We start from the raw sequence: 17,522 nt of genomic DNA on the forward strand, positions 1-17,522 counted from the left end.
TGGAAATAGGTATTGGCAAGAAAAAATAAGTTAAAGAAGAACTCCAACTTTCCTTTTACCTTTCAACTTTAATTTTTGCCCTTCTAACTTCCTTTTGAACAAACTTATATTTAAAGGGGGAAATAGCAGCTGACTGTCAGACTTATCATTTGAAGAGTTCAACTGCTGACTATCAGCCAAGGTCTGGAAATGCTCTTTCAGATTGTATGAGCTTAACATCAATAATAAAAATTTGATATCCAGAGAAGGATCCACTAATATTCTTTCCCTTTAACTTTGGGGATGTGGAATGATGCTGAAAGGCAAGTGGCTAATGCATCTCAACCTAAGCAATTATATCAGATATCTGGAGAGCCAGAACATTTTCTAGTTAATCATATGCTTCCACTTACAATGCCCACTTTATAAATAGTAACATTTCACTCCTCACTACTGTATAGTCTGTATAAAATGACAATAAAAGAGTAACAAACAAATATTTGAATTTGCAAGGGTTTGTGTTTGCAGCATGATACAAAAAGATGACATCCGCAAAAGCTGCAGCGTATGAAATTAATTTTCACCACTTGATATGGTGAGTAATCCAGAGGCCACATGGCTGCTACCATAAGAAACACGGGACTGGGTGACAAGTCAAAAATGTATATTATTCTCCTTACTCACAATTTTTATTTTAATTATTTATATAAAATAGAATATATTTAACATATAACTAAAGTGTCCCCCTCCTAGTGAAAAAACTTAGCTCTTCAAGAAGCTAATCCTGGCCACAAGGCTGGAAAACCCAAAAACAAGATCTTGTGAGTTGGCAGGTTATTAAAAGTGACAAGATTCTTGCTCTATGAAACTTTGGAGAGGAGGATTTTTGTCAATTTCAATCCCCTACTGAGTTACAGGAAAAGAGCTGACAGGACATTTGCAATCTCAACAATGAAAGTGTTGTGTCACCAAGACGAAGAGCAGGGATTTTAACAATGCTGCAGAACCCTTCACGCTGGAGGGCTGAGAATGGAGGAAAAAAATAACCCTATAAAACTATCAGTAGGATACTTGAAAATAGAAAAATGAAATGTTTCATGCTGAGATGAGGGAGATTTTGAGCCTGACAAATGTGTTTCTGTAACATGTTTCTCAGATAGATTTTGATTTCTCAAATTTACATTTCAGTTTGTACACCGATTGCACACACATTACATATGTGAAAAACTATCTTAAAGTTCATCTTTATCACACAGAACTTGGTATCTGACTAAGTTTCCCATAGCAACTGTGACAGGTTGGATCACAGAAACCACCTGGGAACTGTCACCTGATGTGCCAAAACTACTTCTGCCCCTGCTTTTCCTGCCAGCTTGGGACTCCAGCACCCTGTCTTGCTGAGCCAGACACGCCAGTCTGCTCCAACACAGACCCAGAGTCTGAACCACATACCCCAAAGCTGCAGACTTAACTGAAAGCAAGTTAAGAAGTGTTCCTGCCTTTAACACCCAGATGCCCAACTCCCAATAGGGTCCAAACCCTAAATAAATCTGTTTTACCCTGTATAAAGCTTATACAGGGTAAACACATAAATTGTTCACCCTCTATACAGTAACTACAAGGGATGTGAGTGATTGCTGGACCCAGACTAGAAGGAGGCTAGTCTGTAAAAGGAAGCTTACTGGAACTGGTGAGGTTTTATCTGTATTCAGTTTGATTAGACATAAACTTGCATGTTTTATCTTATTTTGCTTGGTAATTCACTTTGTTCTGTCTGCTACTACTTGGAACCACTTAAATCCTACTTTCTGTATTTAATAAAATCACTTTTTACTTATTAATTAACCCAGAGTATGTCCTCCACAAGTATTAATACATACTCTGGGTTAATTCTTCCCTACCTCTGCCACAGAGTTCCTACGTGACACTGGGCTAGTCAGAAGTCCCTTAAACCAAATTATGTACAAATGGTCACTAATTGTGTGTTCCTCATTTTCTATGTGACATTTGTCCCTGGGGTCTGATTTGCAAAACTGCTGAGCGCCCACAGCTGGAACTGGCATTTGTGTTTTGACCATATAAAGTGCTACATAATGCTACGTACTCTGAAAAATCAGGTCCAAGGCATCTCAAACTAGTGGATATTTTTGACCTAAATCTTTGTGCCTCAGTTCCCCAGCTGTCAAATGGCAATACTAACCTATCATCTCATGAGGATATTGTGACAATAAACTGAATTAATGTTTCTGATGCACTCAGCTACTATGGTGATGAGCACCATACAAAAACCCATTAATTAAATTAATAATTCTATCTTCAGAGTAGGGGGCACAGAGGGGTGCAGAGCAGCCCCACAGGGGGCTGGAGAGAGAGCGCCACCCAGCCCCACTCCTCCCCTAGCTACAGCTCTGCTCCCAGCCCCACCCCCAGCCTTGGCCCTTGGTTGCAGCTTGGTTCCCGGCCCTGGCTATGCTTCCGGTCCCAGCCCTGCCCCCAGTTGAGTCCACAGCCTCAGCCCCTTATCCCTGTTTGTGTCCTCCCTCTGCCCCGGGAGCCACAGCCCCACTCCTGGCCCTGGCTCCTACGAGTATGGACAGAGGTAAGGGGGGGGAGGGGGTCACAATCCTGAAAAGTTTGGGGACCACTGCTTTAGATCCACTGCACAGACCTTTGCAACTTGAGCTAATGAAGTAACAGATAGCTGTAGTAGGTTGTCATCCCCTGTGTAGTTCCGCACTAAACAGAGATGAGGTGCACTTTGCAGTGTGTTTCATGGAAATTTCCTGACAGCAGAGGAATGGTGAGACTCAGAAATCTTGTGTTCCACCCAGGCTTGGAGGGAAGGGGCTTGGAGTGTTTCTAGGGGGCAGAGACTCTTGTGCATTTCCCAAAAGCTTGTTCCCTCCTACTTTTCTATGTCCCAGTCATGTCTGTTCCCCACCTGTGGCTCCTTGTCCCAGTACCAAATCCCCAGGCTTCTCATCTCAGCCCCAGTCTACTCACCTTCAGCTCCCTGTCTGATCTCAGTCTCTCCTCCCCCACTGACTCCCATTCACCGTTTCTGGCCAGGCCCAGGTTTTCCACACCCATCCCCGTCTCCTTATTGCAATCTCTACTCCTTCTTTTGCCCCTTCCAGGTCCAGCTCTTGTACCCTGTGCATTTGAATCAGGCAGTTTCCGCCTTCACATTGCCTGGGCATCAGCAGGGGGACACTGAGAGCACAGGAGAGTTTCCTTGCTTTCAGTTCCAGTGCCTGGTCCAGCCTGCAGCAGCACAGACCTGCAATTGCAGAAAAAGACCTACTCAGTCCCCTGCAGAACTAATCTGGACCACGGTCAGGGCAGACAGAATCTTTAGGAAATGTAGCTGCAAAGCTTTAAGAAGACTCTACAGGGCACATGCTAACTATGATTTCTCAAAACCTTTTAACTCAGCCATATTTGACCAGATTTTCCCATGGGAGGCAAAAGGCACATGCAGGCCAAGTTTTGAGTTCAGGCTCCAAAGCATAGGTATGCCCTAGTTTCTCCAAGAAAAGGTCCAGAATTTTTTAACATGGGTAAAACAATGTACTTTTCTCTAACTTCATTCGTGGAAACAGCTGAACTGTTCTGACTGGAATTTTCCAGAGAAATTCAGCCCAAAGCAGACACCCGGTGTGTACAATTTCAGCCCAAACAGCTAAAGTTTTGCAAAATTACAAGCAACTGAAAACAGGGTCTTATCATGGAAAGTGCCAAGCAACCTTAATAATAGGCAGAGCCACCAGCCCCACCTCTACCAATACAAAATGATGATACATACATTCAACTTGGGCTATAAATGACTAAATTGTGATGCCCAGAACTGGACACAGTACTCCAGCTCAGGCCTCACCAGTGCTAAGTAGAGCAGGACAATTACCTCCTGTGTCTGACATACAACACTCCCAGTTAATATACCCGAGAATCATATTATCCTTTTTTTGCAGCTGCATCACATTGACTATTCAAATTCAGTTTGTGGTCCATTATAACCCCAACATGGCTGAGTTCTGTATGATCCCATAATGAATTATTCAACCCTAATTTAAACATGCAATAAGAAAGTAAAAGTTAAAATATCCTGATTTGGAAGAGATTCCACTTTTAAACTTAGCATTACATAATTTTCTCTAATACAATTTTTTAAAATATGAAAAGCTGAAAGTGTGTAAGTATTGTTTGATTTTTTTTTTATAAAAGGATGGAAAAAGAGATGATTTCATACACTACAGTATCAGATGATCTATGGAACTTAATGGTTAACTTATCACTGCTTTTGCCCAACAGCAGCACTGTTCAGTGTCCAACCACACAACAGTTTGTGTGTAGTAGCAGTCACATTAACAATAAAGCTGCTGGTGTAGACCTACATTCTGGCAAGAATAAATAATACTTTGAACCGAAAACAGCAACTTTCATCAAAGGGTCTCCAAAAGTGCATACAAGTTAAAAATCCTGAAATGGGTATTTTGTAATTCAGGAAGGCAACCAAGGAAATAAACATCAAACAAAGGATTATCCTTGTGTACAAAGAATCTTTCCACCAGAGGACTGAACTGGAGATCTAGGTATCAAAAGCAACTGGGTTACTGAGGGCTAATCCTGCAAGGTGCTCAGATCCCTCAGCTCCTACTGACTGAAATAAAAGAAAATGGTGCTCAGAGCCTTGAAAGAGGTACATGGAACCTTGTGGATTGGGCCCTTGTTGCACTAAGGAAGAATGTCTTTGCCTGTCAGTAGTAGTCCCATTGCAAAGACAGCTTTGAATTTAAAAGCAGTATATCTCAAAGAGCTGGATTAGTATTCAGCCCTACATGGTCATGCAAGGGTCGTAAGAGCCCACCCTTAGCCCATGGCCAGAACAGCAGCAACCCAGATCTTGAATCTGTGCCTGGGGGGGAAGGCAGGTGCTACATGTCCAATACTCCATGAGCGAGTGGGTTGGGAGATGCTAGGGTGGCTGCAAATGGGAACAAGGCTGGGCCAGAGCTCTCCCCAATCCACACCCATGGGCCCAGCAAGCACAGGTAGCTGGGTAAGAGTGCTGGGGAGAACAGTATGCTACATTTATTAATGGAATAACAGAGCACATTCCCTATTGTGTGCAATACAGACGTTCAAAGGCATGTTTCAGAGCTCCTCCTAGGATGGCAAATCTAAACGTCTCCCCATACTCAGGGCTGAGAGTCAACTTGGCACCCCTTCCAAAAAAATTCTGTTGACCACTAAAAGAAATAGAGCAACGAGCACAATAAAAACAGCCGGAGTCAGAGCACCACACAAAAGGAGAAGAAACAAATCTTTCAGCTCTAGGTTTCAGCAGTGCATGGGATCACTCATTCAAGTACTAATTAGGCTCATCCTATTCAGCTTTTAAAGTCAGATGACATCAGCACCAGATTGGTAAGGGCATCCTCTCTCAAATACCAAGCCGTATCCATTGCGCTTTCAACTAACTGATGACTCCCTTAACACATTCGGCTCAAGATACATTTTTCCATCTGCACTATTATTTGTGTTTGTTCCACTAACTTCTACATCTAGACCTGAAGTGCTGGACATGTTAAGGAATGGTCAGTGTCCTGATGTTGCTAAAAGGAGAAAAGATTTCTGGTCCTCAGAGATGGGACCAGATTGGGAATCTGGTTTGCAGTGAATTCCAAATGGGCCTCTACATGCCTAGAACACCTGTATGATATTTCAGCATTGGAAGATTCCTAGTTTTACGAGAGAAAGCAACAAAATAAGATCTTATTCCAATATCTGGAGAACCTAAAAGTGGGTGTGTTTGTTATACCAACAAATACAAAAAACATACATCATTTCCTCTCCTGATAAAATACTATTCCCAATCAAAAAGCTTTGTTAATTTATATTTCAGATTGCTCATGTTATTTCTTCACAACAACGTGAAAAGGCCAAACTTTCCAATACTACATTTTAAGTGCAATTATAATCATAGCATCACCGCATACGATACACCAGATAGAGAATCACTCAAAGTGTTTTCCCTTAACAAAAAAAACTTCTATGTATTTAAATTACTTTATTAAAAAAATAAGATCAACTATATAATATATGCTAGCGAACAAAACTATTCATCGTGTTCCCGAAACGCACACATACAACACTTCACGTGTGTACTCATTATTAAATGAAATAGCCAATCATCTGGAAGCTAGCTAACCCAGACTTTTACAGGTCCACTGCCAACCAGTTTGGAGCTGGAAAGCTGACTGTGGGTAAAGTGGTGGCAGAGGTTTCTGAGGCAATCAGGCATGTGGTTACCGAAGGCAGCAGGCATTAAAGATACTTTGGAGGTAATTGCTGGTTTTGAGAGAACGGGGTGTCCGAACTGTGGTAGGGCTATTGATGGGACTCACATGCCCATAGTTTGCCCTCCTCAAGGAGCACAAGTACATAAACCACAAAGGGCACTACTCCATTGTTATGCAGGCACTAGTGGATCACCGAGGCAGATTTATGAATGTCATTGTGGACTGTACAGGAAAAGTTTATGACGCCGGAGTTTTCCACCGCTCAGCAGTCTACATTCATGGGCAGACTGGGACACTATTTCCACCAAATGGCATTGACATAAGCAATGTTACTGTTCACACTGTTATTCTGGGGGACCCTATGTACTCCCTTTTGCCTTGGTTTATGAAACTGTATCCTTATTTCAGGGGCCTGGGGAAAAAAACTTTAAATACACTCTTAGCAGGTGCAGAATGATTGTTGAATATGCTTTTGGCAGATTAAAATCATGTTGAAGGTGTCTACAAACCCATTTGGACGTCATCAATGCTGTCCGCATTACTGGGGTTGCTGTGCTCTTCACAACCTTTGTGAAGCCACACATGAGCCAATTCCCCCTAAATGGACCTGTGACAGCAAGGGGACACTGGATCTGGACTTTCAGCCAGAAAGTGCAGCTATCACTGCAGGAGGTGGTTGCACGCAGGCAGCAGAAGTCAGGGATGATTTGTGTTCTCACATTATGGAATTGCATGGCCCAATGGAAGGGGGGGAATACTACCTGTACAAATGTGCTTGTGGGGGGAAACTGTCTCATTTATTTGGGGGGGGGCAGTGCTTGAGAGGAGGGTGGGCTTGATTGCCAATGCAATGTAAGTCTGAACGTCATGATAAATAATGAATTTGGTTGTGGGGAAAGGTGGGGTCTCCAATGGCTGTACAGATTAAATACTTTGAAATGTGAATTGCTGTACATAAGAACATAACAATGGCCATACTGGATCAGACCAAAGGTCCATCTAGCCCAGCATTCTGTCTTCCCACAGTGGCCAATGCCAGGAGTCCCAGAGAGAATGAACAGAACAGGTAATCATCAAGTAATCCATTCCTGTCACCCATTCCCAGCATCAGAAAAACAGAGGCCAAGGACACCATCCCTGCCAATCCTGGCTAATAGCCATTGATGGACCTATCCTCCATGACTTTATCGAACTCTGTTTTGAACCCTGTTATAGTCTTGGCCTTCACAACATCCTCTGGCAAGGAGTTCAACAGATTGTCTGTGCTGTGTGAAAAAATAACTTATTTTTGTTTGTTTTAAACCTGTTGCCTATTAATTTCATTTGGTGATCCCTAGTTCTTGTGTTATGAGACGAAATAAGTAACACTTCCTTATTTACTTTCTCCACACCAGTCATGATTTTATAGACCTCTATCATATTCCCCCTCAGTAATCTGTTTTCCAAGCTGAAAAGTTCCAGTCTTATTAATCTCTCCTCATATGGAACCTGTTCCATACCCCTAAGCATTTTTGTTGCCCTTTTCTGAACCTTTTCCATAATTCAAGATATGAGCGTACCATGGATTTATATAGACGCAATATGATATTTTCTGTCTTATTATCTATCCCTTTCTTAATGATTCCCAACATTCTGCTTGCTTTTTTGACTTCCCCTGCTCACTGAGTGGATGTTTTCAGAGAACTATCCACAATGACTCCAAGATCTCTCTCTTGACTGATAACAGCTAATTTAGACCCTATCATTTTATATGTATAGTTGGGATTATATTTTCCAATGTGCATTACTTTGCATTTATCAACATTGAACTTCATCTGCCATTTTGTTGCCCAGTCACCCAGTTTTGTGAGATCCTTTTGTAGCTCTTCACAGTCTGCTTGGGACTTAACTATCTTGAGTAGTTTTACATTATCTGCAAATTTTGCCACCTCACTGTTTACCCCTTTCTCCAGAACATTTATGAATATATTAAATAGGACTGGTCCCAGTACAGACCCCAGATCCCTCTCTCCATTCTGAAAACTGACCATTTATTCCTGCCATTTGTTTCCTATCTTTTAACCAGTTACCAATCCATGAGAGGACCTTCCCTCTTATCCCATGACTGCTTACTTTGTTTAAGAGCCTTTGGTGAGGGACCTTGTCAAAGGCTTTCTGAAAATCTAAAACCACTATATCTACTGGATCCCCCTTGTCCACATGCTTGTTGATCCCATCAAAGAATTTTGTTCTTTACTACAGTTTCAACCAGTTTCCCCAGTACTGAAATCAGACTTACCGGCCTCTAATTGGTGGGATCACCTCTGGAGCCCTTTTTAAAAATAGGCTGTCACATTAGCTATCCTCAAGTCATTTGGTACAGAATCTGATTTAAATGACAGAACTGTGGTTTGTAAGCTGCAATTCACATTTGAGTTCCTTCAGAACTCTTGGGTGAATACCATCTGGTCCTGGTGACTTATTACTGTTTAGTTTATCAATTTGTTCCAAAACCTCCTCTAATGACACCTCAATTTGGGAGAGTTTCTCAGATTTGTCACCTAAAAAGAATGGCTCAGATTTGGGAATCTCCCTCACATCCTCAGCCATGAAGACTGATGCAAAGAATTCATTTAGTTTCTTCACAATGGCCTTATCATCCTTGAGTTCCTTTAGCATCTCAATCATCCAGTGGCCCCTGTTCTGTCCTTCTGATATATTTTGTACCCTGGTATTACTGCGTCCCACTGATTATCCTCATTCCACCAAGTTTCCATGATGCTTATTATATCAATATCCTCATTTAATACGAGGCACTCTAGTTCACCCATTTTATTATTTAGCGTTTGTATAATAGCACTTCAAAAATTGTCACTTTTTAACTGTCTGCCATTACATGATGTAACTGAATGGGACTCTTTTTCATTTGACTGTTTCTCATCAAATCCTACCTGTATTTTATTATCTTCCATCCTTTCCTCCTTACTAGGACATAGAGACTCTCCATTAATAGACCCTCACCTAGGCGATGTCTCTGTCCAAACCACATGCTCCTCCGCATCTGCCGGCTTTCCCCCCAGTATCTAGCTGAAGAGAGGTATACCATTTGCTTACTAATGTTTATTTGCTCCTAACTTGTTTTTAGCTTTATCATCTCAAATCATGATTGGATGATGTGATGCACTGCTAGTAATAAACTATCAAAAACATAACATGCTTTATTTGTAAACATGCCTTAATACAGTAAACCACTAACATGGTCTAGGACAGGACAGCTGCCATTACAAAAGCACACATCCAAAAAGAAAGGGCAGGAAATAGTTCATATCTGACACAATACCCATACCACTACATGTCCCCTGGCCCCATGTTCTCCTGTCTTTACACGTTTTCCCCTCACTTGGTGGCAGGGGATGAGGGGCAGGAAGAGGGATGGAAGAAGGAAGGCTGCACAGAATTTAGTTGCCCTGCCCAGCTGCTCATGAATCCTGAATATCTGGGCAGCCCTGACACAGAGTTAGCCAAGTTACTGCTGGAGTGAGGGTATGGTGCAGGGTGTTCATGCTCTTGTGTGGGGGAGGCAGCAGGATCTGGTGCTCTTGCAGCCATTATAGACATTATAGGCTCTCTCTTGAACTCTGTCTGCCTATAGGCCTTCATCTGCGTGGTGAGCCTCACCTTTTCCTCCTGCCTGTCAGCATGCTGTTATTTAAGTCTCTCATCCCTCTTCTTCTTGTACTGAACCTGCTGTGACGCCCTCTCAAGAGCACCAACAATAACTTTGTAACAGAAACATTTCCATTTGTAACTGTCCTTGAAGGAATGTCGGGCAAGAGACTGAGTTCCAGAAGAACAGCAGGCAGGGTATGTTGAGGGTCCTGAAAACAAGTCAAGAAACAGAGGGTTATTGCCTAAAGCAGAAGAGCACAGAATTAATTATTGTGGAATCTCAAACACATAAAATTTAACAGTTCTGAAGTGAACCAACACCTATTGTGGAGGGGATGCTTCAGCCCTCATACTGCCTCTGGACCCAACCTTGTTAACCACAGTTACAGAAGTGCAGAAACAATGGTAAGTTTAAAATTATAAGCTTTATTCTGTAAAAAGAACAGGAGGACTTGTGGCACCTTAGAGACGAACAAATTTATTTGAGCATACAGCTCACTTCATCGGATGCATTCAGTGGAAAATACAGTGGGGAGATTTATATACACGGAGAACATGAAACAATGTGTGTTACCATACACACTGTAACGAGAGTGATCAGGTAAGGTGAGCTATTACCAGCAGAAGAGCGGGGGTGAAAAAACTTTTGTAGTGATAATCAAGGTGGGCCATTTCCAGCAGTTGACAAGAACGTCTGAGGAACAGCGGGGGGAGGGAGGGGAGGTATATAAATCTCCCCACTGTATTGTCATAGAATCATAGAATATAAGGGTTGGAAGGGACCCCAGAAGGTCATCTAGTCCAACCCCCTGCTCGAAGCAGGACCAAATCCCAGTTAAATCATCCCAGCCAGGGCTTTGTCAAGCCTGACCTTAAAAACCTCTAAGGAAGGAGATTCTACCACCTCCCTAGGTAACGCATTCCAGTGTTTCACCACCCTCTTAGTGAAAAAGTTTTTCCTAATATCCAATCTAAACCTCCCCCACTGCAACTTGAGACCATTACTCCTCGTTCTGTCATCTGATACCATTGAGAACAGTCTAGAGCCATCCTCTTTGGAACCCCCTTTCAGGTAGTTGAAAGCAGCTATCAAATCCCCCCTCAGCCTCTCCTCATAACTCATGTGTTCCAGACCCCTAATCATTTTTGTTGCCCTTCGCTGGACTCTCTCCAATTTATCCACTTCCTTCTTGAAGTGTGGGGCCCAAAACTGGACACAGTACTCCAGATGAGGCCTCACCAATGTCGAATAGAGGGGAACGATCACGTCCCTCGATCTGCTCGCTATGCCCCTACTTATACATCCCAAAATGCCATTGGCCTTCTTGGCAACAAGGGCTCACTGCTGACTCATATCCAGCTTCTCGTCCACTGTCACCCCTAGGTCCTTTTCCGCAGAACTGCTGCCTAGCCATTCGGTCCCTAGTCTGTAGCTGTGCATTGGGTTCTTCCGTCCTAAGTGCAGGACCCTGCACTTATCCTTATTGAACCTCATCAGATTTCTTTTGGCCCAATCCTCCAATTTGTCTAGGTCCTTCTGTATCCTATCCCTCCCCTCCAGCGTATCTACCACTCCTCCCAGTTTAGTATCATCCGCAAATTTGCTGAGAGTGCAATCCACACCATCCTCCAGATCATTTATGAAGATATTGAACAAAACCGGCCCCAGGACCGACCCTTGGGGCACTCCACTTGATACCGGCTGCCAACTAGACATGGAGCCATTGATAACTACCCGTTGAGCCCGACAATCTAGCCAGCTTTCTACCCACCTTATAGTGCATTCATCCAGCCCATACTTCCTTAACTTGCTGACAAGAATACTGTGGGAGACCGTGTCAAAAGCTTTGCTAAAGTCAAGAAACAATACATCCACTGCTTTCCCTTCATCCACAGAACCAGTAATCTCATCATAAAAGGCGATTAGATTAGTCAGGCATGACCTTCCCTTGGTGAATCCATGCTGGCTGTTCCTGATCACTTTCCTCTCATGCAAGTGCTTCAGGATTGATTCTTTGAGGACCTGCTCCATGATTTTTCCAGGGACTGAGGTGTCCACTGAATGCATCCGATGAAGTGAGCTGTAGCTCACGAAAGCTTATGCTCAAATAAATCTGTTCATCTCTAAGGTGCCACAAGTCCTCCTTTTCTTTTTGCAGATATAGACTAACACTGAAACCTGTCATTATGCAAGGCACTGAATTTAGCCGTGTCAAGATTCCTTCCCCACTCTGAACTCTAGGGTACAGATGTGGGGACCTGCATGAAAGACCCCTAAGCTTATTTTTACCATCTTAGGTTAAAACTTCCCCAACGTACAAACTGTTTTACCTTTTGTCCTTGGACCTTATGTTGGACCTTATGCTGCCACCACCAAAGTGTCTAACAAAAATAACAGGGGAAGTGCCCACTTGGAAACGTCTCGCGCACAAAATATCCCCCCAAGCACTACACCCCCTTTCCTGGGGAAGCCTTGATAAAAATCCTCACCAATTTGCATAGGTGAACACAGATCCAAACCCTTGGATCTTAAGAACAATGAAAAAGCAATCAGGTTCTTAAAAGAAGAATTTTAATTGAAGAAAAAGTAAAAGAATCACCTCTGTAAAATCAGGATGGTAAATATCTTACAGGGTAATCAGATTCAAAACATAGAGAATCCCTCTAGGCAAAACCTTAAGTTACAAAAAGACACAAAAACAGGAATATACATCCCATTCAGCACAACTTATTTTATCAGCCATTTAAACAAAACAGAATCTAACGCATATCTAACTAGATTGCTTACTAACTCTTCACAGGAGTTCTGACATACATTCCTGCTCTGGTCCCGGCAAAAGCATCACACAGACAGACCCTTTGTTTCCCCCTCCTCCAGCTTTGAAAGTATCTTGTCTCCTCATTGGTCATTTTGGTCAGGTGCCAGCGAGGTTATCTTAGCTTCTTAACCCTTTACAGGTGAAAGGGTTTTTCCCCTGGCCAGGAGGGATTTAAAGGTGGTTAGCCTTCCCTTTATATTTATGACAAGCTGTATGGAGTGGAAATCTATCAACTTCATGAAAAAACTCGTACAGATACAGACAGACATCATCTTCCTTTCCAAATGCAAACAGATGGACATCATACCAAAAGTACTGAAGGTAAAAAATCTATTACAATCTACATACCACACAGACTATGCTGACAGATTGTGCCACACACTCTCAAAGAAACTGCGGAACCACCTGATCAACATCCTCTACAGCAAACAGGGAAAGATTAAGAATGAGCTCTCAAAACTGGATACTCTCATAAAAAAAACAACCTTCCACACAAGCTTCCTCGTGGCTGGACTTTACAAAAACTAGACAAGCCATTTACAACACACACTTTCCTTCTCTACAAAAGAAAAAGGACACTAAACTATCTAAACTACTACATGCCACAAGGGGCCACAACAGTGGTTCCCTTTACCCACCCAGCCATATTGTTAATCTATCCAACTATACTCTTAACCCAGCAGAAGAATCTGTCCTATCTCGGGGCCTCTCCTTCTGTCCCTCCACCCCCAAGAACATGATACAGTTCTGTGGTGACCTAGAATCCTATTTTCGATGTCTCCAACTCAAGGAATATTTCCAACACACCTCTGAACAACATACTAACCCACAGAGGCCTTCCTACCAACACTACAAAAAGAAGGATTCTGGGTTGACTCCTCCTGAAGGTCGAAACAACAGACTGGACTTCTACATAGAGTGCTTCCGCCGATGTGCATGGGCTGAAATTGTGGAAAAGCAGCATCACTTGCCCCATAACCTCAGCCATGCAGAACACAATGCCATCCACAGCCTCAGAAACAACTCTGACATCATAATCAAAAAGGCTGACAAAGGAGGTGCTGTCGTCATCATGAATAGGTCGGAATATGAACAAGAGGCTGCTAGACAGCTCTCCAATGCCACTTTCTACAAGCCATTACCCTCTGAGGGTTACCAAAAGAAACTACAGCATTTGCTCAAGAAACTCCCTGAAAAAGCACAAGAACAAATCCGCACAGACACACCCCTAGAAACCCGACCAGGGGTATTCTATCTGCTACCCAAGATCCATAAGCGTGGAAATCCTGGACGCCCCATCATCTCAGGCACTGGCACCCTGACAGCAGGATTGTCTGGCTATGTAGACTCCCTCCTCAGGCCCTACGCTACCAGCACTCCCAGCTATCTTCGAGACACCACTGACTTCCTGAGGAAACTACAATCCATCGGTGATCTTCCTGAAAACACCATCCTAGCCCTCTACACCAACATTCCACACAAAAATGGACTTCAAACCGTCAGGAACAGTATCCCCGACAATGTCACGGCAAACCTGGTGGCTGAACTTTGTGACTTTGTCCTCACCCATAACTATTTCACATTTGGGGACAATGTATACCTTCAAATCAGCGGCACTGCTATGGGTACCCGCATGGCCCCACAGTATGTCAACATTTTTATGGCTGACTTAGAACAACGCTTCCTCAGCTCTCGTCCCCTAATGCCCCTACTCTACTTGTGCTACATTGATGACATCTTCATCATCTGGACCCATGGAAAAGAAGCCCTTGAGGAATTCCACCACGATTTCAACAATTTCCTTCCCCTCATCAACCTCAGCCTGGACCAGTCCACACAAGAGATCCACTTCCTGGACACTACAGTGCTAATAAGCGATGGTCACATAAACACCACCCTATACCAGAAACCTACTGACTGCTATGCCTACCTACATGCCTCCAGCTTTCATCCAGACCACACCACATGATCCATTGTCCACAGCCAAGCTCTACGATACAACCGCATTTGCTCCAACCCCTCAGGCAGAGACAAAACACCTACAAGATCTCTATCAAGCATTCTTACAACTACAATACCCACCTGCTGAAGTGAAGAAACAGATTGACAGAGCCAGAAGAGTACCCAGAAGTCACCTACTACAGGACAGGCCCAACAAAGAAAATAACAGAACGCCACTAGCCATCACCTTCAGCCCCCAACTAAAACCTCTCCAACACACCATCAAGGATCTACAACCTATCCTGAAGGACGACCCATCACTCTCACAGATCTTGGGAGACAAGCCAGTCCTTGCTTACAGACAGCCCCCCAACCTGAAGCAAATACTCACCAGCAACCACACACCACATGACAGAACCACTAACCCAGGAACCTATCCTTGCAACAAAGCCCGTTGCCAACTGTGTCCAGATATCTACTCAGGGGACACCATCATAGGGCCTAATCACATCAGCCACACTATCAGAGGCTCGTTCACCTGCACATCCATCAATGTGATATATGCCATCATGTGCCAGCAATGCCCCTCTGCCATGTACACTGGCCAAACTGGACCGTCTCTATGTAAAAGAATAAATGGACACAAATCAGACGTCAAGAATTATAACATTCAAAAACCAGTCAGAGAACACTTTAATCTCTCTGGTCACTCGATTACAGACCTAAAAGTGGCAATTCTTCAACAAAAAAACTTCAAAAACAGACTCCAACGAGAGGCTGCTGAATTGGAATTAATTTGCAAACTGGATACAATTAACTTAGGCTTGAATAAAGACTGGGAGTGGATGGGTCATTACACAAAGTAAAACTATTTCCCCATGTTTATCCCCTCTATCCCCCCGCTGTTCCTCAGATGTTCTTGTCAACTGCTGGAAATGGACCACCTTGATTATCACTACAAAAGGCTTCCCCTCCCCCGCTCTTCTTCTGGTAATAGCTCACCTTACCTGATCACTCTCATTACAGTATGTATGGTAACACCCATTGTTTCATGTTCTCTGTGTATATAAATCTCCCCACTGTATTTTCCACTGAACGCATCCGATGAAGTGAGCTGTAGCTCACGAAAGCTTATGCTCAAATAAATTTGTTAGTCTCTAAGGTGCCACAAGTCCTCCTTTTCTTTTTGCAGATACAGACTAACACGGCTGCTACTCTGAAACCTGCCATTATGCAAAGCTTTATTCTGTTTCATAAAATTTTCGTTAATAATTGCCACATGCAGGGGTGGCAGGTGTGTATTGTGCTCTCACTGTAAAAGCCTTTTTCTGTTATGTCAGCCTTTCATATTTTGGAATGATAACTGTCCTTGTGATGCCCTATTGGCAAAGGAAGATATTACTCCAAACTGCTGGAAGGAAACTTTCAGTGTACATAGCTGAAATAGTCAAAGAAATAATGATCAAATAGTACATCTGTGAGTGGAGCAAAGTAATCAGTTATATGGGGGGCCTGGAAAATATGTCCTTCCCCACAGTATAACTATTTGGAGTTCCTGGTTCAGCAGCTATCAGCATCCAGGTCTGGGTAAGAATCCACGAGGGAATTAACATGATGCTGTGTTTCCTCACACATGGCTTACCCTGTTATTGCCATATGCAAACTCACTGAAATCTGCAGCTTTACTTGAACCTGCACAGTTCTGGGAAAAAATGGACACCTCACTCATTCTTGGGAGAAATGACTTTGTGACCTGCATACTTCTAAATGGACTAGATTTAGAAACAGACTCCTGTTTCCCAAACACACACACACACACACACTCTCTCTCTCACTCACTGTTTACAGGCAGCTGCATAGGAGTGATTACAGAGTGGCAAATTTCTAATTACTGAAAGGAAAAAAAGAATGACCCTGGCAAACCTCTGTGACTTAATAGTTAAAATAACTTTTACAGTTGTTTATGAATCTCCATGTGGGCAGGAAGGGGTGGGGAATGCCTAGGTGCTGTGATACAATCCACCATCAGTGGCCAACCACTGGTAGCTGGGGCTTATCATTTTTACATTTTTTCTTTCAGCAGAAATCCCTCCCATTAGCGTAGTATTAAATTTTTAATTTGAGTCACACACTTACCGGACTCTGGGGAAGCTTCTGTCTCCACGGAGTTCTCTGCAGGATCAGCAGTGAGCTGCTCCTTGTGGGATGGGGAGGTGGATCAAACAGCTCTTCCGTATAAGAACGGAGAATTTGGTATTGATCCTGATCCACGCTGTTCTCTGAGACTGGTTTCATTAAAAGAGTCATTTCATGCTCCTGACTGGGAGCCCGCTGCTGGCTCCCACCAGTCCCCAGCCTGGATTCAGAGGCCAGCAGGGCACAATCCCAGCTGACCAGGTCATCGTGAAGAATGGTTGGCTCTGTCCTCGGCACAATGCCCAGGACTTGGCAAAGTCATTATAAAATGGGCATGTGGTTGGCAAGTTGCCCCAGGTGCAGTTCTTGTCCCTCGTCTTCCAAAACTTGCTCTTCAGCCTCTCAATACACTTCCTCCACTGATCACCTGTCCAGAAAATCTGCAGACCTGCCAGCTTTTAGCTATCTGCTGGTTCACGTGGTCATTCCTGGTGTATTTACTGAAGTCCACAGTTTTACTGACCTCGTGCCAGAGATTCACCAAAATCTGGCTGCACTCCCGTGACCAGGAGGCAGCTCACTTTGCAAAAGGCTTGATTAGTTTGCTCTCCATTGCAAACCCTGGAGGCTCTCTGGTAGCAGGCTTGCAGCTCAGTCACCAGAAGAGAATGGGTTAACACTGACTCACTGAGCAGCT

The 17,522-nt window shown here is 43.4% G+C and overlaps 1 protein-coding gene across 26 annotated transcripts in view; it reads right to left on the reverse strand.

The window, feature by feature from the left end:
* NRCAM (neuronal cell adhesion molecule) overlaps window positions 1-17,522 on the reverse strand; it is a 294,853-nt gene that overhangs the window by 210,534 nt on the left and 66,797 nt on the right. The window contains exon 1 of one of the 26 annotated variants that reach the window (XM_048836036.2): window positions 9,939-10,099. The exons of the other annotated variants lie outside the window; for them this stretch is intronic. The gene's annotated coding sequence lies outside the window, so the exon portion shown is untranslated. Of the gene's footprint in view, window positions 1-9,938; window positions 10,100-17,522 lie in introns of those variants that run through there. 26 annotated transcript variants of the gene reach the window in all.

The sequence above is a fragment of the Caretta caretta genome, chromosome 1 (genome assembly GCF_965140235.1).
Source record: "Caretta caretta isolate rCarCar2 chromosome 1, rCarCar1.hap1, whole genome shotgun sequence".
NCBI classification, from domain to species: Eukaryota; Metazoa; Chordata; order Testudines; family Cheloniidae; genus Caretta; species Caretta caretta.